The 23,134-nt window shown below is 37.1% G+C and overlaps 1 pseudogene; it reads left to right on the top strand.

The window, feature by feature from the left end:
* Window positions 1-20,973: 20,973 nt before the first annotated feature.
* LOC149390296 (uncharacterized) lies at window positions 20,974-22,452 on the top strand (annotated as a pseudogene).
* The last annotated feature ends 682 nt before the right edge of the window (window positions 22,453-23,134 follow it).

Here is a 23,134-nt window from a genome sequence, read left to right on the forward strand (position 1 = left end):
CTTTGGCGCCTTCTTCTTCGTTTAAACCTTAGGTTGGTTCTTCTTCTCGGCATTGCGAGGTCTCTTCTTAGATCCAGAGGTGGAGGCAGTAGCATGTACTTCTCCTTGAGCCCTCTTTTTCTTAGTGAGTGCCTCAGCGGTTTGAAGTTCCTTCATGAGCTCGGTAACAGTGTACTCTAGCTTGTTCATGGAATAATTCAATTTGAAGGTATCAAAGGTTTCGGGGAGAGTTTCCAAGATCATATCTATTTTAGTCTCCCCATCAATCTCGGATCCAAGGATCTCCATCTCGTTTAGATAGCTAATGATCAGCATCATATGATCTCTAACGGGAGTTCCAGCCTTCATACGACAGTTCATGAATTGTCGGACCGCTTGTTGCCTAGCTTGACGTCCTTGCCCTCCAAACATCTCATGGAGATTGTAGAGCATATCGGTGGCAGTTTTGTAATCACGATGTTGTTGTTGCAACACATTGTTCATCGATGCCAGAATGTAGCACCTCGCAATCTCATCGGATCGAAGCCAGGCCGCCAGGGCGTCTTTTTCCTCTTGCGTCGAATCTTCATTCGTTTGAGGACAGGGGGTGGTGAGCACCCATTTGTGCTTGTCGACAGTAAGGACTATGTCGAGGTTACGTTTCTAGTCGACGTAATTGTCGCCTTCGAGTTTATTCGAGGAAAGAATGGTTGAGAGAGGGTTGAGAGACATATTGCCTATAAAAGTTGAAACAAATTTATGATTAGTCTTTGGTTTAGGATTTAAGTTTTATTAAGACTTTTATAAAATCTAAAGGTGTTATAAACCAAACGATAATTTACTCCCTCAAGAGAAGGCCGCAAAAAATCTCCTTTTATAAGTAAATGACACATCATTAATGCTAAGACAAGATGTCAATACATCAATTTTGACTAGCCACCTTTTAAATTGGTTTAATCACTCACATCCTTTCGTAGAGCCTCAAGGGAGGATTACTAGGGATTGAGCCTAAGTGTGCAACCAACCACTTAGTCCAAAAGGTCAACTTTGAAAAACAATCCCCCAAGGGGAGGCCTTGCCATCATCGTCTCACTCTCGGACGTAGCTCATTGAGCAATGATCGAAGCAAGAACGCCTTGGAGTACTCCCATTTAAGTGAGGGTCGCAAGAGCGGCTCTTAGTCCCACGTTAATTGCTTCTTTTATTAGTGTTGGGGATCGTGGGTTACAAACAACAAGTATAACCCTCCCACTTAGTTTTTGGAGTTGGTTCATCGACTCTTATAAGTTCGGAAACAGATTTTCTAGTTAGAGAGCGACAGAGCGGACAACTAGAAGAGAATCCTAGATCGACATGTTCAGAGTAGTATTAGTGCATAAAGGCACAAGGTACATACTCGATCTTTTCCTATTTTCTATTTCGGGAAAGTGCGTGAGGGAAGTGTGAACTTCAACTCACTCGAACATTTGAAAGTTTGAGATTACACATCTTTTTATTTTTCGACTTGTCTACAAGGAGACCTCCCACTCAAATTTTCAAGAGCATATAGATTTTGAACATATGTGATATAGATATAGTTTTGAAAACATTTTGAAAAATTATTTGATATGGATGACAAAATATTTTCAAGTTTGAAAGTGAAAACGGTTTTTCAAAATTCAAACTAGTTTTGTAAAAACTCAATTTCAATTAAACTTTCAAAAATCAAAACATTTTAATCTTACACATCATGTTTATAATCATATGAAAAACATTTTTTCTCATGGAAATTTTCTCATTAGAGTTCTATAACTCATGGTAGTGGGGTTTGAAAATCCGGATTTCTAAAAAACTGGAGTTTCAGACAGCCGCGCACCTCGGAGTAAAATCGCCATATCTGGCGGCTCCAATGTCCTTTCAAGCCGAATCTGGTGGCATTGGACAGAGGACAGACAGAGCTTTCATTTGATTCAATAATCATTAAATTTCGATTTCTGAGCAAGAGTTATGCCACTTTTAATGCGGGTTTACTCCAGCTCGAAGAAAAAGAAATAATTAAAGCTTGGTCCTTTTTAGGTGCGAAAAAGAATCGAGTGTAACGGAACGTTTTATGAAGGTTGTTAAAGCTTTTATTTGTGTTTTATTAGCAAGGTAATAACAAGGTATAAAAGAAATAACAACATGCATAAAACGATTCAAGTAAATAAAAGAAACTAGCAAGACAGTATAACTAGTCACAAAATTTTACTCGAAATTTCTAAAACCTTTAAAACACGTTTTTCAATATAAAAAATTAAAAACTTTTAGAACTGATTCTAATGTGTTTTAAAAACATCCCAAACTCATAGAAAATCAACATGATTTTTAATTTAAAGGCATGAGCAATAAATTAAAAAAAATCTAAGATAACAATTCTAACTTGTCACAAAATTAGTAAACTTTCGAAAACGATTTTAAAGCTCATATTTTTAAATACATGTACATGCTAATCTTTGACCATAGCTCTGATACCATTTCTTGGAATCGATCTAGCGTTTAAGAAAATAATTAACGCTTCGGTAAGCGGCGGAATTTTAAAAATTTTCTTTTACAAGTAGAAACGGTTTTTTACTAACCTAGACAAAAGAGCAAGTACACGTAATTAAAAACTATTATAAGCTAAGAAGTTTACTAACCTTTCTTGAAGCTTGATCTTTGAGAAGCTCTTAGAAATTTGCAACGCTCGTCTCCCCTCGCAGCACGTCTCTCTTTCTTTCCTCGGCACCTCGAGCAACCACGAAAGTTTCTATCACTAAATCACTCGAGAGAAAAGGAATTAGTGAGTGAGCACTTTTAAACACTACGACTTAAGAACGAGTCTTGAAGTCACAGAGCTAAACTCTAGGTCAAATGAGGACCTAGGTGCCAAGACAAAAATCGAAAATAAACTAGAGAGAGAGAGAGAGGAGTTCGGCCAAAGTTCTAGAGAGAGAGTCTCTCAAATCTCTTAAACTTGGATGATTTTAATTGTGAGGAAATGAGGCTCCTATTTATAGGAGAGGTCTCACCTTCAATAAGGTAGTTTCCTCTTCTATAGAACATCACATATTCATGAGCCAATTTCCTCTTTTCCCTCTTGAGACACTCGGCCAAACAAGGGCTTCTAGAAGCCTTGATTTGTTTCCTATTTTGTTCATGGCTTGCCTTTTTCTCAACTTGGCCGATTCCCTTATGCATCTCATATGCAAATTTGTTTCCTCTTTTTCTTTTGGCAAGTATCTTGATACATTTATGCACAAAATAATCTCTCCTATTTCTGTATAGGGTAAGCGCCCATATTTTCTAGAAAAGGCTTCTAGAATTTTCTTCACTTGTTCATGACAACATAAGAAAAGGCCCATTTAGAATTTTCAATAAAATTCTTATGAAATGAAATTAATTCACCAGGCCCAATGATCAAGTCATGGCCGAGTGACATTAAGTCATCAAATGAACTTGTCAAAAAATTTATTGACATTCATTTCACCCTTTATCTCAAAAGACAAAAATACCCTTTTGACTATTTTCGTTCTTGTTTTGACTTAGCTTCCAGTTTAACTATTCCTATCGATGCGATTCGTGACAGTGACCTCATGGACCCAAATGAACAAAGCTTGAGCTAAACACTTGGACTCAAAAGTTCACAAACACTTTCCAAGTTTAGCTTAATGCCAACTGACTCCACTAAAGAGTTGACACTTAAAATCTCTCGGTTCAAATGAATTTATTTTCTACTCAAGAATTCGACCTAATTATGATGAGCGGATCCACTGAATATTATCTATGTTTACCCTTCATGAATGTCATCAGCTAGTCGGGATTTACTAAATTACTATTTTACCCTTCTAGCTGTTATTTCCTCAACTCCTTTGTCGCTTGTGAATAAGTTAGAAACAATGTATTGACGAGGAGCTAACAAGTCACATTGTTTCATCCAAAAGAGTCAGGACTCAATTTGGACACTGGCCTGTTCATTTATTCACACTCCAAGGAACAAAGCATGAGGTGACATACATTGCATTTCAGCAATCTTGTACATGAATTCCATATCTATGAGAACTTCACAAAGTTACTCATGACATTCTCACAACTTAGTACTTCACCAATAGGCCCTGTTCGGAATCACATAGTGAGTCCGAACTCTGACTTTCTCAAATGAGAATACTAAGCTGTGAAATGGCATGTCTCATTTCAGGATTAAGGTAAGTGTTATGCCGTCATTTACATAAGGTTAAAACGACACCTTGAGTACAAAAAAACGACAAGGCAAACCATAATACAAGGGCCCGAGTCCACTATTAGAAGATTTACACTTAAAAAACATGTCCGTGCCAAGACCTTCTCGACACCAAGTACTCGGCCGCCAAGAAAAGTGACCAACCACCCGGCCGCCAAGAAAAATGACCAACCACTCGGCCGCCAAGGAAAAACCACCCGGCCGCTGAGAAAAGTGACCAACCACTCGGCCGCCAAGAAAAGTGACCGACCACTCGGCCGTCAAGGAAAGTGACCAACCACTCGGCCACCAAGAAAAGTGACCAACCACTCGGCCACCAAGAAAAGTGACCAACCACTCGGCCACCAAAGAAAGTGGCCAACCACTCGGCCACCAAAAGTAAGTGACCAACCACTCGGCCATCTACCACCCATCCGTCCCCACCCAAACTAAAAAATGAAAAGCTATAAATACCCCATCTTCATTCATTTTCAAGGTAAGTTTGGAAAAACTTACAAAACCTCTACTTCACTCCCGAAGATCGCGAAGAACCCGAAGAACACGACGAACTCGAAGGACTCGACGAATCCAACGGACTAGAAGGACTCGACGAACACGAAGAACGTGAAGAACTCGACGAACCCGAAGATCGCGAAGAACACGAAAGCGAACTAATGACGAAGTCACGAGAAACCGAGAATCTCTTTTCGGCGAGGCAAAGACGACGAGAAGAGTAGATTTCACCACACCCAACCTACGTGCGGTCATAGGGTCCGGCCCTAGACCGAACCACGGACGGTTCTAAGTGTTGACCCAAAAACGGCGTTAACAGTAAGCATGATGCAATTCATACGTAGTGACTTCGAGACATAAGAGGTTAAATGGTTTGTTCTTATCTTGTCTCTAGAAGTGCACTGGTCAATTCAGTACCTTCGGAAGATACCTAGAAGAACTATAGAGTCTCCAACTCTCAATGCCTCATAACCAGACATCATAGATTCTTCTAACAATCATACTGAGGTCAATAGTCCTTTGACCCTTAGATTGCGAATATATCGTTTTAAGCAAACTAAGAAGAGTTTATTCATGCAAATCTACATTTGTCTCTTCGTAAGTTGTTAAGTTTGTTTATGGACCAAAAGACTATGGTTTTATCATAAAGCTTCAAACAAAGGAAGAATGAATGAACGTTTCAACTTTATTAATGAATGAATAGGCAATTACAAGCAAGAGTCTTCATGAGACTTTATTACATCAAATGTACAAAAAAAAATTACAACTCTTCTTGTGGGCACCATTGACAACAAAGACGAGATATACTGAACAAGATTCACTTTGAGAAAGTTAGAGTTCGGATTCACTATGTGATTCTGAACAGGCTGGGGGTAAAAGGTACTAAAGTTCCTCGGACTTCCAGGCGGTTTTTGGGCATCTGTTACCTATTGGTGAAGTACTAAGTTATGAAGATGTCATGAGTAACTTTGTGAAGATCTCATAGATATGGAATTCATGTACCAGATTGCTGAAATGCAATGTATATCACCTGATACTTTGTTCCTTGGAATGTGAATAAATGAACTGGTCAGTGTCCAAATTGAGTCATGACTCTTTTGGATGAATCAATGTGACTTGTTAGCGCCTCGTCAATACATTGTTTCTAACTTATTCACAAGCGACAAAGGAGTTGAGGAAATAACAGCTAGAAGGGTAAAATGGTACTTTTGCAAATCCCGACTAGCTGATGATATTCATGAAGGGTAAACATAGATAATATTTAGTTGATCCACTCATCACAATTAAGTTGAATTCTTGAGTAGAAAATAAATTCATTTGAACCGAGAGATTCTCAATGTCAACTCTCTAGTGGAGTCAGTTGACATTAAGCTAAACTTGGAAATGGTTTGTGAACTTTTGAGTCCAAATATATTAGCTCAAGCTTTTTTCATTTGGATATATGAGGTCACTGTCACAGATCATATCGAGTAGGATTAGCTAAACTAGAAGCTAAGTCAAAACAAGAACGAGACAAGTTTTACGAAAATTGTCTAAAAGGTAATTTTGTCTTTTTGGACATAGGACGAAATGAATGTCAATAAATTTTTTGACATTGTCATATGATGACAAATGCCACTCGGCCATAATAAGATTTTTGGGCGTTGAGGATTAATTTCATTTCATGGAATTTTACTTGAAAATTCTTAATAGGTCATTCTTATGTTGTCATGAACAAATGAAGAAACATCTAGAAGCTCCTTCTAGAAGCCCTTAATTTCGTCCAACATAGAGAAAAAGAGAGAGTTTATTTTGTGCATTAGTGTATGAAGATACTTTCCAAAAGAAAAAGAGGAAAAAAATTTCCTCTACAAAGGAAAGAGGATTTCGGCCAAGGCTAGAAAAGAAGCAAAAGAGGAAACAAATCCAAGTCCTTCTAGAAGGAGTTGGACGTCCAAAATAGAGAAAGAGAAGGCAAATATTTGCTCATGAATATGTGATATTCTATAGAAGAGGAAACTACATTTATGAAGGTAATCTCTCTCCTATAAATAGGTCCCTCATTCTCATTGTTTTCTCATCCCACATAAGTTAGAGATTGAGAGCTTCTCTCTCTAGACCTTGTGGCCGCCTAAATCTCTCTCTCTCTCTCTCTAGTTTTTTTCGTTTTTGTTTTGGCACCTAGGTCCACATTTGACCTAGTGTTTTAGCTCTTCGACGCTTAGACTTGTTCTTGAGTCGTCGTATTTAAAAGTGCCCACACACTAATTCCTTCTTTTCTCGAGTGATTTATGTGATAGAAACTTTCGTGGTTACTCGAGTTCCCGAAGAATGAAGAAAGACGAGCTGCGTGGGGAGACGAACGTTTCAACCTTCCTAAGGCTTCTCAACGTTCAAGCTTCACAAAGGTTAGTAAACGGGTAATGCTCTTAATAGTTTAATTTAAATTAATATAACATGTGCTTGCTCTTTGACTCGGTTAGTAAAATCGTTTTACTTGTTTAAAAGAAAATTTTTATTTTCCGTCGCTTGCTCGAAGCGTTAAATCTTTTCTTAACCCTAGATCAATTCCAACAAACAAAACGATGAACGATCCAACATCATGACTTACTCTTCTTACACATTTACAAAACACAGACAAAAATTCTAACAAAATTCAAATTTGTTTATACCGCAACAAAAAAGACTCAACATATACCATCACAAAGTTTTTGTTGACAAACTTTACAAAACATAAACAACATTCTCAACTAAACTTAAACAACACAATATTAAAAAATTGTACTAAAAGAAGGCCCATCAGGTCAAACTATTCTATATTGAATAAATCCCATTTTTACCCCCTGGATTCGTACCTCAGTTACGTTTCGCCCCCTAGACTCGAAAATGTTGCAAAACTCAACTCACAACTCAAACACGTGTTACACGGCCCCACTTCCGTCAGTATTTGGACGTTAAGTTTCACGTTTTGATGACGTGGCAAGATTTAAAAGGGTATAATAGTATTTTCTATTATTCTAAATACTTTTAAGATTTAAATATTGTTATCCTCTCTCTCTCTCTCTAAGAACACGAAATGGCCAACGTGAATCATCACCCAAACAACTCAGTAAGCCCAAGCATTCATAACAACAACATATACCATAACCAATTTTCGGCCAAACAAGCTCAACACAAGTCACAAAATCGGTCCACACAGAGGAGACGAGAGACAAAATCAACAAACCAACTCAATCAACTAAACAATTCAGAATCATCATCGAAACCCATCATCAAAACACTCAGCGAGCGAAACCTACTCATCAATTCGGAAATAAAACCTCAATCGAAAAACCCCCAATTCAACCCTAGAATCCAAAATTAAATTCCGGGAATAAAAGAAGGGGATCAGTGGGCTACCTTGGTTGTTTTTGCGCTTTCTTTCCGGTGTTCATTCCTGGTCCGACGTCTCGGTGGCTCGCGATGATGATTATTCATCTCGGTCGGAGCGCGCGTCCAGTGGTGAGTCTCGGTGGTTGGCTGGGTCGCGTTCGCAGATGAGGAGGCGGTCCGGGTGAGGGACGAGCAGGATCGGCTCGTCCAAGTTTCGCATTGAAGAATAGGGGTTTGGGGGTTGGTTGGTCGCGTGGACGAGGGGTCGGCGATTGGGTCGTCTTGAATCGCTTCCGAGCTCTTCTTCCTCAATTTCACCGAGACTCTCTTGCTCTCCTTCTCTATCGCTCACTCTTTCTCTCTTTATCACGCTCAACCTCTCTCTCTCTCTCTCTCTCTCTCTCTCTCTCTCTCTCTCTCTCTCTCTCTCTCTCTCTCTCTCTCGGCTCTCTCATTTCCTTCCTCTTTTTTTTCCTTCTTCTCCTTTGCTCGTCCTTTCTTTCCTTTCTTTCTTTCTTCTTTCTTTTTTTTGTCCGTGTCTTTTCTCTTTCTTGGGCTAGTGTTTTTTATTTTAAATTGCAACATCAATAGCAATCCGAGCTCTGCTCTTATTCACCGAAACCCAAAAAAAACCAATCTAAAGTTCAACAATTCATTCTTCTTGATTTTTCATCAAAGTTCAATAAGAGCATAGCTCATATTGCTATTGATGTTGCGATTTGGGGCTTTCTTTGTGTTTTCAGATGGGAAGCTCTGGAGAGGCGAGCAATAAGGCCATCAATGCTTCGGTGGGAGGGTTGGTTCAGGACAGAAGAAAAAGAAGAAGAAATTGATGGGACATGCCTCGGAGAAGGAGAAAGAGAAGAAGAGAAGAAAGAAGAGTTTTTTTAATTTATTATTATAAAAATAATAAAACGAGGGTATATTGATAATTGCACATATTTTAAATCTCACATGACAAAAGAACGTCCAAAATTAGACAGAAGTGGCAACGTGTAATAACGCCATTAGTTTAAGAGATTCTCAATGCAACATTTTCGAGTAGAGGGGGCGAAATGTAACCGAGGTATGAGTCCAAGGGGTAAAAATGGGATTTATTCTTCTATATTCGAAGTCTCGTTCGCATGAAGGCACTCGCCAGTCAACCCACTAATGTATCTACATATCCTACATCATAAAAATGAGTGAGCTAACGCCCAGTAAGCAGACATGATACAATGCATATGATGTCATGCTCATAGTGTTCATGTTCACAATACCACTTTCGTTTAATTTCTCATCTCTTTCTATCTCGAAAACTCTTGCTTAATCACGCTCGCAGCACATTTATAAGTCTCTACCTTGGTCACTCTCTTTTTCTCGAATTGTGAGGGCGCTCCCACTCACGACCTCATATCTTAATCACACCCACATTATTGTTATAAGCATCTACTTTGTGCTCCCTCTCGCATCGTGAGGGTGCTCTCACTCACGGGCCCCGATCATGAGAGGCACTTCCCAGTCATGAACCTAGGGCTGACACCCTATACCCAAGAGTTAGTGAGAGTGATTCCACGAGCATCGTGAGGGCGTTCCCACTCACGAGCCCTTCTCTTACATTTTTTAGATTAGGTGGGTTCATAAATGCAAATGAAATAAATACAACAATAACATATCATTTCATGTAAATGCAAGCACATAGCAAACACACACACAACACTGTTTTTGCGATGCTGTTGCAATGATTCAACTTAGTTGGTTCACGACCAAGAATGCATGTTACTTCCAAACGCAATCTTTCACATGGCAACTCTACGTATTGTGTTCCTTTTAATCCAACTTCGGTAATCTTCCACTTCATTTTCTCCAGCGAAATCCGAAGCTCTTCTTTGCACCGTCTGCTCTCAATCACAACGGAGACAAGTTTCAACTTCCTCGGCCTCCTCTCCTTCTTATTCGTGTTCTTCTCCTTCTCTAGTTTTCTCTCTCGGTCTTTCTCTCTTTTCTTCTCTTTTTTCGTTTATGTCCGTGCTTTAGTCTGCAAGGACAAATGAGAGAGAAAGGGAATTTCAAATCCTTATGGATTAAGGAAATAGGCTTCTTGAATTTTTCTTTTCGGTCCTCCTTGTTTTGCATTTTAATCATTTCTTCTTTTTCACCTTCATTTTTATCCTAAATCCACTTCTCTCTGAACTCTTTCTGGCAATTGGGTCCAAAAAATTTAAATATTATTATTTCATCCATAGGTAAATGGAAATATTATAGAAAATAAATCGAGAAAATTCTCTGCTCGATTTAATTTATGTCAAATATATTTAAGTCGATTTTGAATATTCATTCGCTTCGAGGTTTTCCCTAAACACTCGAGAATTCATCAAAATCTTCTTTCGATAAATTAAACTATATCGATTTGAGCTCGAATTTCTAGAAAAATATTTCAAAACGTTTCATTTAATTGATTTTAGCTAAGCTTTGCCTCAAATTGGCTTTGAAATTACTTATTACACTTAAGCAAATATGGCAATTACATTGGGCATTAAACCTAACACCTATAAGTTAATTTGTTCTTTTAGTTTTATCAAGTCTGATTTATATTTTCTTATTTTCAAGTCCATGTCCTAGTTGTCATAATCTCATTTTTGGCGTCCTTCTTTGTACAACGCTTATTAGAGGTACTCTGAATTTTTTTCTTTTAGTTCGTTTCTAATTTAATAATTTTTTTTAGAAAGTGTTATTAAATTTTAAGAAATTGCTAAAAATTTATTAAAACGTTGAAATAATAAAGAACGTGACAGAAATTATTTGCACATTTGAACTTGTTAAAATTTTGTTGGAATCTCTTATAAAGTTTGTAATATTTTTAGTGAATTGAAATTCTCAGAACTTATATATTTTTTGGCAAATAAAAAACTTGAATTTTTATATATGAGATAGTTTGAATATTTAATTCGTTATATTTAAAAAAATGTTGAAATTTGAGATTGATAGTGTTTTAAAATTTCAATTAGTTAGAAACAGTTTTGTTTTTAGTAATGAGGCTCATTTTTCTAGTAGTTAACTGTTAAGATTGTTTCTAGTGGTAAAAAGTACATTCTTGGTTTTGGGTGCTGATATTGTAGGGAAACTTAGCCGAAATGAATGAAAGAAGTTGAGAATTTTCTTAAATGAGAGAGAGAGAGAGAGAGAGAGAGAGAGAGAGAGAGAGAGAGAGAGAGAGAGTTGATTTAATTTAATTTCATTGAAATAAGATAGCATCAATCGAATCCATTGTAACTATTTTGGGTGTTCGTATGTGATTATGAAACAATTTCATCAGGGTAATGCTAAAAGAGGAAATGTCGGTATAAATACCTAATATTTTCGGAAACATAACTTAAATACTCATTCTTTTTTTTTCGCGGCAAAAATACCTATTGTTAGGTTTCAATTCCACAGTTGAATAAATCCGTTAAATCTAACGGAAATTCACATGAAAACCTCAAATTAAACATGATTTAACGTTTTTCTTATACAATTAACTTAAAAATTAATAATATCATTTTTAATAATAATTTTTTAATTATAAATGAATTTTATGTTATAATTAGACATTAATAGTATTATTAAAACGATTTCATATTCATTTATTTATATTAATCATGTTTGAAAATATTTTTTATTAAAATTTTATAACAACACAAATAACTATTCGTAATAAATCAAATTTGTTAAATAAATCGTACTAACCATTCAAAAATTTGAATTAATATGTATTATACAGAATGTAGAATCATTTTTTTATCTATTTTATCGAAAATTTTATAACAAAATAATTAACTAAAAATAACTTTGTTATTATAATCAAGCAATAAATAATATTACTAAAAACGTTTTTTATATTAAAAAATCAATTAAACATTTTTCAATAAAAAGAATATTTTCATACTTGATTAATATAAATAAATATAAAATCGTTTTAATAATACTATTAATGTCTAATTATAATATAGAAGTCGTTCATAATTAAAAAAAAAATATTATTAAAATGATGTATTAATTTGTAGTTATTTTTATGAAAAAAAACATTAAACCATGTTTAATTTAAGCATTTCATGTGGATTTCTGTTAGATTTAACGGATTTATTTAACGTTGGAACTGAAACCTGACATTAGGTATTTTTGCCGCGAAAAAAAGAATAGATATTTGGGGAATTGACACCAACAATTAGGGTTGTATAAAACCGAACCGAAAATCGGATAAAACCGATATCCAAACCGAACCGAAACCGAAATTTGGAGCCACGTCAGCTAATCGAAATTCGGATTCGGATAACCGATCCGGTTTACAAAACTGGACCGGATATTGGATTTAATTTTTGGAAAATCTGGATATCGGTTATTTAACCGATTTTTTTTAATTAAAAATAAATATATATTAAAAAAAGACTTGATCCTGTTGTATTGCGAGAATACATGGATGAAGTGGAAACACTAAATGATTCTAAGCAAGTTGTTTCGGGTAAGATAATTAATTTGATATTTTATTTGACATATTCATTTGTTGTTTGTTTATTAAAAAAAATTATTTTAAATTTATGTCATTATTATTAACATATGATGGTCAAGTTGTCATAGAATAACAAACTTCTCATATATCAACTCCTACTGTTACTACAACTTGATTATGTGATCTATAAAGGTAACATACAAATTCAATTGTTGTATGGTTTATTATGATCATTAGGGTTGTAATTTTAATTTTATATTATGATATTTACATGTGCATGTAGTTGGAGGCGAGTGCCCTTTTGAATTTTATTTTTTTACTCAGTTTTAGATTATGTATTGTCATTTTGGAGCTTTATAAGAGTCGTTTGTACTCGTTTTTTGAATTTTTACAAACCGGATTTGGATTTTAGAAACTGGATATCTCACTACTACATAACGGGTCATTTACGGCGCTCAAAAAGTGATGCTATAGGAGATTTGCGTCACTTTTGGTGTGCCGTTATATCGGCCGACGCTCTTGCTCTAAAGCGTCACTTATTTAGAAGCGACGTTCCACGTGGATCCACGTTGGATTTGGCGCTGGATTGGGTGAGGCGTCGCTTGTTGAAAAGTGATGGTATAGAGCTCTACGTCACTTGTTTTTCAAGTGATGCTTTATTTAAAAAGTGATGTTATAGAGTTGGGCGTCACTTGTTTTTCTAGTGATGGCTTAGGCAATAAAAAGTGATGCTATAGAGCTGGACGTCATTTGTTTTTCAGGTGATGGCTTAGGTAATCTTTTTTTTAATTGATAAATAATTTCGATTTGCCAATAAAAACCTGTGGCAATTGATTCCAAATATGTACGCACAAAAAAAAAACAGTAGCAATGAGTCTGGTTTCAAGCAAAAAAAAGTGAGTCTCACCCTCTCCTTTCTCTTCTCTGTCTTCTTCACTTTTTTTTTGCAGTCTGAAACCACACTTTTCAATTCAATATCGAACTTCTTTAAGTGATCTCCCATATAATAAAAAGCAATTTTATTTTGTCCTTGAACGATTTTATTTCTAGCATGTGCAATCATTTAAAAAATTTATATCCATGCGAGTATTTCTGAAAAACATGACATACAGAAAATTAAGTTCTCAGAATCTTAAATCATTAAGCTCTTTGACCAAAACTAAAATTATGACACATTAGTGTTTTCCCACTATAACTATATAAACTATAACATTTAATTGCCAATATGAACCTATCCAGACAACATTTGAAAATCTTCACACATTCTCCAATTAAATATACAGCTTTTATGATTGCTTTAAAATTATTGATAAATTAAGTTGGCCGGACTGTTTTCCGAAATTAAATACGAACTGTAATTCTTCATGCATTCTAACATTAGCTGCCTAAATTCAAATAACATATATAAAAGACTATTATGTGTTATATGTAATATCATATTCTGTTTGTGTTTTTAAAAACATATAATATGTTAACTCTCTTAAACATCTAGGGGAAACACAACAAGATCTCGACAAAACAAAATTCATTAATAAATATTTGCTTACCGACAATGATTTTGTGCGGCTTGGTGTTTCATGAACCGGAGATGGTACGTATGGTTCAGGTATACGTGGAGGAACTTGATTGCTTGGCCTCCTCGCCTTCGGCTTTTGCGGTGGGGGATGCGGGGATATGCTTTTTGCATGACTTATACAAAGTTCAAGTTCCTACATAAAAACAGGATTATTAGGTATATACATGTGAATTTATGTATATCTATTTGTTATTACCATATATACCTCATCAGTGAAATTTGGCAAACGCTGAGGTGTGCGAGGCGACTTTCGATCTTTACGTTCATGAGGTTGGCTCTTTTTTTTCTTCTTCTTTTGACGCGATACCCGAGCTTCAACCTCTTCCACATATGGCTCCTAATTCAACAAAAGAAGTTTGAATTAAAAACAAAAAAAATAGCCAGTACCACACAAAAAACAATTTTCAGTTTAACTCAAGTCTGATAAACAAAAATAAAAATTCCACTAATCATTTGAACATAAGCAAAACTGAAATCTTAGACTGAGCATATCACTATTTGAATAAACTAGAGTTCAGGAGCAAATCGTCAATTAAAAAAAAATAAGAATCAAAAGGGTCAATGTTTCACCACCCATACATTTAGAGGGCATGGATGCGAAATTACAAAAAAAAAATAGTACTAAATAAACCCATATAACTTAAAACACATATTTTCATAAATCATTGTTAGAAACACACAGAATGTACTCTATAAATCCCAAACATTGTTTACAAATCCATTATTTTTAATAAGCAATGTACTTCTAAATCCAAACATTTTCAGTGAAAATCTAAAAAATAACATGCAATACCCATGAAAATTTCAATAGAACTAAAATCATAAAGAACAAGCCGGCACATACTCGCTCTAGGACTCCAGTGATGGGACTCCGAGCGCAGCGGTCCGAGTGACGAGTGATCAGAGCGCGATGGTCAGAGCGCGGCGGTCAGAGCCCGGCGGCAGTGGTTCCACACGCTGGGTTCGAGCTTGGCGCTCAAACAACACTGTACAGAACGAGAACGAGAGCGAGAGCGAGGTCAGATTAGAAAAAGAGTGTCTCTCCATTGGGTTCACGGGCGTTTTGGATTTTTTTTAATCCATGCCTGTGTTTTTTCTTTATTTGCTTCTGGTAATATAGTGAGTGAAAGAAGAGCAATCAGTTTAGTTGTGTGTTAGCTTAGTTTTATTTTAGTACCATGATTGTGCTCTGTAATGTATATACCTAGCCTACTCTCTTTTATCAAATATGAATATATATGTGAAATACTGTTTGTGCCAATGCCTTTTGGGTTCTGTTTATTCTCCCAGACGGTGCCGAGACGGTGGGTCGAAGCTCACTGGGGCGAGATGGTGATAAAAAAAAAACCAATCAGAAGCAATCGACAACAATAAACACAGTGAGTTAATGAAGAGAGAAGCAAAAAGAAAAGAAGAAAAAAAGTCATGATACAAAGTCACTGTCATCCCATCTCATGTGAAGCGTCAACTAGGATTGTGATATAACTATATGATGGTGATATTGAGGATACTAAATCTTTATTGCACTACACTCAAACCAGTCGAAGATGACAAAATTGATAAAAAAAAAATAATAATAAAACCCCAAATCTCAAAGCACACAGTCAGAAGAAATCGACAGCAATAAACACAATGAAAAACCAGAGCGTGGAGACGCGCGCGAACCAGAGCGCGGGAAAACTAATGAAAAACAAAAAAAAATGAAGATTTCAAATTGGGATAAAAAAAACCCTCAAAACAATAATGAAGACTCACAGATGTTTTCCCGACCGAGAAGAAGAAAATATGGCGGCTTGAGTGTGACGACGACAGAGAGAAAAATCGGAGAAGAATGAACGGCCGGCGGCGTGGATTTGATGAGCAGCCGTACGTCAGAAAATAGGAGCTGCGCGATCAAGACGACCAAGACGACGGCCTGGGTTTTGAAGAAGCGGTCGTCTGCTCCTGCGGTTTCTTTTGTGCTTTTTTTTTTTAAGGAATTTCTTTTGAGCTTTTTTAATTTAGAGAATAAAAGAGAAGGATAGTAATATGCGTCGAACAGTTACGAATGGCCTTAAAAAAATAGTTACGACTCGGCCATGATATTTGATTTATTTGTTTTTTTTAAATAAATTTTTTGACTAGGCCATGATACAGTCTTTAGACTCATTTATAAAGCGGCAGATCGGTCCTAATGCCAGCTGTGACAGGTATATATAATTTCTCAAAAGCATCACTTACAAAACAAGTGATGCCACATCTGTTACTTATTGCAAAACAGGTGATGTCTTTAACTTATTACATCACTTACAAAACAGGTGATGCCATGTGTCTCATCTACTTTACTTACTTATTGCATCGCTTATAAATTGAATGATGCCCCGCCACGTATCATTACCAGAATCATCCTCGTCTATCTTATAGCGTTAAATGTTATAAGAGCGATGCTAAATCCCGTTTTGGCGGGATTAAAAAATGTGGCGTCGGTTGTGCATATAGTGACGCCGAGATTCGTACACGTGGCACATTCATAAAAATGCCATGTCAATTTTTAACGCAAAAAAAAAAGTAAAGCGTCACTCTAATGTGCCAGTGACGTTATATGGGTGACTTCGAAGCCCATTTTTGTACTAGTGTCTATTTTATAAAACTGGATATTAAACTGGATCTGAAATTTAACAAACTGGATAACCGAATTTTAAAAATTGGATACTGGACTGGATACTGGATTTAAGAAACCAGATAACCGAATATTCGGATAACCAAATTTCGGTTTTAGACTAAATTGGACCAGATACTGGACCGAGTTTTTAAAAACCGAAAATTCGGATTCGGATACTAAAAATGTCAAAAACCGAACCGAACAGATCCAATTTCACCCCTACCAATATTACCAAATGAATGAGTCTTACCATATTTAGCCCAAAACCCAAATATTGACAAAACTAATACTAGAGTTAGGTGAGAGAAATAAATGTTGACCCAACTACCCCCAACCTTATTCAATACACACTCAACAACTCATCAGCCAGGAACTTCTCACGCTCAAAAAAACGCCCCAACAAAACTGAGATGGTATTTTTTGTTTTCCTTCTTCTTCCTCTGAAACCCATTTGAAACTCAATGTTTTTCTTCTTCTTCTTCTTCTTCTTCCTCGCCGGAATCTGCACACGTTATCGCCGGAATCTCTTCTTCTTCCTCTGAAACCCATTTGAAACCCAACTCTCAACGTAATAATGATAAACTTATGTGAACCCAAGCTTGAAGTTTGTCTTCTGAAAATCAAAAGTGATTGTTCAATATTAAAGATCCAAGCTCATCTTCGTTCAAATCAAAGATCCCAAATTCTTCAAACAAATTTTGGTAAGTTCTTCTTATTTTTAGCCTATAAGAACATGTTTATTTGTTTTGATTTATGTTGAAATAGATTTCATTGCGTTTGGATGTGATTTGTTTGTCAAAAATGGTGTTTTTGGTTGAATTTTCGATTTTTCCAGGATGTCATGGAGTGAATTTACAGTGTCACGAACTGGATTCACTTCGTGACACAGTGTCACGGACTGGATGCAGTTTGTGACACAATGTCACGGACTGGATCCAGTTCGTGACACAGCGTCACGAACTGGATCCAGTTCGTGACACAGCGTCACGAACTGGCTTCACTTCATTACACAAGTGTCACGAACTGTATGTTTTCCAATGTTGATTACCTTTTCTAATACTTATATCTAATATGATTGAACGTATACAGCGATGGCGGAAATATGTTTATATGCTAAGCATAGCGGGAAGTGGGTATAACCGAGCGTATATCAAGAGGATGGTACTCTTATGCTTTTACTTCCCACCAACTTGAACTACCCAAGTTTGATGGAGACATTATACGCTCGGTTGAACTTGACCCCTGCAACGCATTCAATCAACGTCAAATATGAAGCTGACGGGATCATACCGCCAATCATAGACGACAATGAAAGTTTGCGATGTTATTTGTACATGAGGAAGAACGAACCTAACCGGGCGAAGTTGAATATTGTACTAGAGATTAGTCTTGTTGGTCATCCGGATAAAAAAGCGGATGCAACCTCTTCTCCACGTGTTGGATCCACTCCAACACCAAACACAAGCGAGAGTGGATTCGCTTGCAATCGAAGCAGGATCATTCCAAACATGCCGAGTCCTATATCCGAGTCACGTGAATGAGACTTACCAAGTTCGGATGCTTTCATCAATGATACTATTTGTTTGGATGATATTAGTACTTTTATTTGATACTATTGATAAATAAAGGTAAATTGATTTCGAAACAATATAAATTTCTAAACTAATTATTTGATTTCAAGACAATGCATAAAGTTATAAATACATACATTAATGCCTAAACATACACGTACAATAAAAGCTCATGTATAATTTTAAGTTGCCTCAACGTTCGTCATCCCACGTGTGTGTAATTTTAGCGCTCTATGTCGGTATAATTCGGTGGTTAGTTTCCGTCGGTACATTTTCATGTCCTCTTGTTCAAAGTGTATAACGGTGTATGACTCCCTGAGGTCCCCCGGTAGACAACGTGAGAGGGTGGTGCACAATGTGGTAAAATCATGGCCACATTGTACACCCTCTCACGTTGTCTAACGGGGGACCTCATGGAGTCATACACCGTTATACACTTTGAACGCACGTTGACAACAAGAAGAAACCAGTGCCCGCCGTCTATGATCGGGATGAAGACATCATCGACACTATCCCATGACTCCACTAGTTGCTCCGCTCCAGACGTCTCGGTAATGTGGTCAATGACAAATTTGTTAAGAAGTTATCACATGACTCCACTAGTTGCTCCGCTCCAGACATCATCGACACTATCCCATGACTCCACTAGTTGCTCCGCTCCAGAAGTTAGTTCACTTCGTGACAGATGTGTCACGAAGTAAGTCACTTCATTACAGATGTGTCACGAAGTGAACTGAGTCCGTGACACATCTGTCACGAAGTGAACTGACTTTGTGACAGATGTGTCACAAACTCACTCTATGACACATCTATCACGAAGTGAACTGACTTCGTGACACATCTGTCACGAACTGAGCTGAAAACATGAGTTATTTTAAAAATTACTCATACATTAATACCTGATCAGACAACCAACCGTGCGTGTTCCTAGGACTTTTTCGAACACTTTTTGAGGCCTCCTTAACCTTGGTTTCGTTCAGCTTCGTCATTGAAGATAAAACCTAAAAGAAATCAAGTCAAAAGAACCATAACATGTGAAAAACACTAAAATATGTCTACAAACATCTACAATACAAAAATCAGATTCTAATAGTAACTAACAACACTCAGATTCTAATCTTAATCAACAAGCAGATTCTAATATGTCTATAAGTTAAGTTCATTATCATTACCAACAGATATTAAACAAATTAGAGAAGTGAATGAAGTATCTTCTACAGGACATAGCTTATATATAGTATGAAAAATGAAGACCATCATTAACGAATTCCAAGAGCAGAGAAGACCATCACTCCCTCCAAGAAAATGAACATTATAAATGACTAAATGCTCTCTCTTTCTCACCCCACATAACAGCTACAATATAGAAGCGAATCAAATCTGGGCTATTATCTTATCCTTTTTTTCATGAAAACGAATGGGCATTAAATAAGCACACGATATCATATCACAAAGCTATTAAAACTGACTTTAATGGTTCACACAAAAAAATCTCAACACCCCTCTTTTCATATGTACCTACCTACCATTACCAACCCATTCTTGCAAAGTCCCAATTTAATACTCTGTGTGAACAAAACCAAAAAAAAAAAAATTCAGAGGCACATAGCCCTAACCCAATCAACCATTTCCAGACCGTCACACTCGAAATCATACAAAAGCCTTACCCCAATCAACCCAGACGAACACATACTCGAAATCACACAAAAATCCTAACCCTAGAAAATCCGAAACATCCATAAAAACCTCGAAGCGAAGAGAAGAAATACAGAGAGAATAAGAGAAAAGAGGAAAAAGATGACATGTAAGAGACTCTTGAGTTTCGGCGAGAAGAAATACAGAGAGAGCGACAGACTCTTGGCGGCAACGCGAGAAATGGGTTTGAGGGTTTACAGGTTTTTGAAAGGGTGCGAGAAATGGGTTTGACGGGTAAATGGGTTTGACAGCGTAAATGGGTTGTGGTGGTTGAAGGCGTCGAGAGGGTTGAGCGAGAAAGAGTTTTTTGAGCAGAGGGTTTTTTTAGCATAGGTTTGAGCAGACGTTTTTGGAGCAGAAGGTTTTTTTGACGAGCGATAGTTTTCTTTTTAATAAAAAAAGATGAATGGGTTAAATGGGTTAGGTTGAGTTTAAATGAATAATAAGGATATAATAGTCTTTGTACATTAGGTTAGGTATTATATGTGTCAAATTTTGTTATAGAATAGAATATTACATAATTATAATAGAATATTATGTAGTTATTAGGAGATTATTACGTAGTTATTAGAGAATATTTTGTTACCAATTACGTTACTATTTTTGTGTATAAATACCCGTAACTATGAATGAGAAAGACACAACCTTCATTCTCCAATTCTCTCTGATTACATGGTATCAGAGCCTTCTCAAAATTCATAGCCTCACAAACTCAGAGCCTTCTAAATTTCCAAGAAAATTCGAAATTTCTTTACCCAATTTCTAAGGTTTCAAAACCCATTTCAAAATCCCTTGTTCTCAATTGTTTTTAGTCTCACCACCCACTCATAAACATCCCAAAAACACAATTTCGACCAATTATGTGCCAAAACCTGTCCATTCCGCCGAGCCACACGCCGCCGCCATCGCTAAAAAAAAAAAAAAAAACTCTTCGACGTTACGTCTAGCTGCTCACTCTTCCAGAACGACATGGCTAAGAAAAAGGCTGTTGGTGTACCGGAGATCATGCCCATCCTCTCGAAGATCACCGACCACAAGTTGAGTGGTTCTAATTACCTTGATTGGAGCAAAACCATCTGGTTATTTCTCTGGAGTATCAACAAAGATGATCGTCTAACTGATACAGCTCCAAGTGACGAGTCAAAGCAAGCATGGCTTCGGGAAGATGCTCGTCTTTTCCTCCAAATCTGTAACTCCATTGGTAGTGAGGTAATTGGTCTTGTTAATCACTACGAGTTCGTCAAAGAATTAATGGACTATTTGGATTTCCTTTATTCTGGAAAAGGGAATCTCTCTCGCATGTTCAATGTATGCAAAGCCTTCTACAGGGCTGAAAAACAGGACCAATCTCTCACCACCTATTTTATGGAGTTCAAGAAGATCTACGAAGAGCTCAACATGTTGGTGCCCTTTAGTGCCGACGTGAAAGTTCAACAACAGCAGCGAGAGCAAATGGCCATTATGAGTTTTCTTGCGGGACTGCCTTTGACCTTTGACACTGCAAGGTCTCAGATCATCTCTGGTTCTGACATTTCCTCTCTCCAAGAGGTGTTCAGCCGCGTTCTTCGCACGGAGGAAACCCCGTCTAATCCTGTCAGTGGAGCTCTACTATCCCAAAACACGCATAGCTCAAGCCGCCCCGCTTATTACAAACCTGGAGCCCCAAGGAATTCAGATTCTCGTCCAACAGACACTGCTGCAGTCACTTGTAACTACTGCAAGAAACCAGGTCATACAATCCAAGAGTGCCAAAAGCTTCAGTACAAGAATCAAAAGAACCCTGCTGCTCATGATGCATCCTCCGACAACAATTTGGTTCGTGTCCTTGCTGATGAGTATGCCAAATTTTTCGAGTATCAAGAATCACTAAGGACTTCAAAACCCTCTGTCGCTGCCATTGCCGTATCAGGTAATCCGAGTGCGTGTCTTCTTTCCTCATCCTCCAAATGGGTCATTGATTCTGGTGCCACAGATCATATGACAGGTAATTCAAAACTTTTCTCCATCCTTACACCTCATGCTTCCGCTTCCACGGTTACCTTAGCCGATGGATCTCCTTCTAATGTTATTGGTTCTGGCACTATCACACCTACTTCTTCTTTGACGCTATTGCAAGTCTTGCACTTACCCAACCTATCATTTAATCTCTTGTCTGTTAGCCAACTCACAAAAACGTTAAATTGCTCAATCTCATTTTTCCCCAACTCTTGTGTTTTTCAGGATCTCTTGATGAAACAGACTATTGGTAAAGGACATGAATCTGGAGGCCTCTACACTCTCGACACACCCAAATCCATTGCTTGTTCCAGCATCACGTCTGCCCTTGAAGAACATTGCCGTTTAGGTCACCTTTCCCTTCCTCTTCTCAAGCTTCTTTGTCCTCAATTTCGCTTAGTTTCTTCTTTAGATTGTGAGTCATGTCACTTTGCTAAAACATCATCGCCTTAGTTCTAGCCCTAGGATCAATAAGCGATCTAGCGCTCCGTTTAAATTAGTTCATTCAGATGTTTGGGGTCCATGTCCTATTACGTCCAAACCAGGTTTTCGATACTTTGTCACTTTTGTGGATGATTTTTCTCGTGTAACTTGGTTATTTTTAATGAAAACACGTTCTGAATTATTCTCATTATTTTGCTCTTTTTGTGCTGAGATCCGTACTCAATTCAATATCTCTATTCGCACCTTCCGTAGTGATAATGCCAAAGAGTACATGTCTAGTCAATTCCAAAATTACATGACCCAACATGGCATGCTTCATGAAACATCATGTGTTGATACTCCGTCCCAAAATGGAGTTGCTGAACGCAAAAATCGACACCTTCTTGAAACTGCACGAGCTTTGCTATTTCAAACAGGTGTTCCAAAGTGTTTCTGGGCTGATGCCATCTCTACTGCATGTTTTCTTATCAACCGTATGCCATCATCTGTTCTTCTAGGTGCGATTCCTTACAAAACATTATTCCCTCAAAAGCCTTAGTTTCCCGTTAATCCAAAAATCTTCGGTAGTACATGTTTTGTTCGGGATGTTCGTCTAGGTCTCACAAAGTTAGATCCAAAATCCTTAAAATGTGTGTTTTTGGGATACTCTCGTCTTCAAAAAGGTATCAATGTTACTGTCCTAGTCTTCAAA

Source organism: Urtica dioica, chromosome 7 (assembly GCF_054948205.1).
Source record: "Urtica dioica subsp. dioica isolate 48M chromosome 7, U.dioica_male_clone48M_v1_H2, whole genome shotgun sequence".
Classification (NCBI taxonomy): Eukaryota; Viridiplantae; Streptophyta; class Magnoliopsida; order Rosales; family Urticaceae; genus Urtica; species Urtica dioica.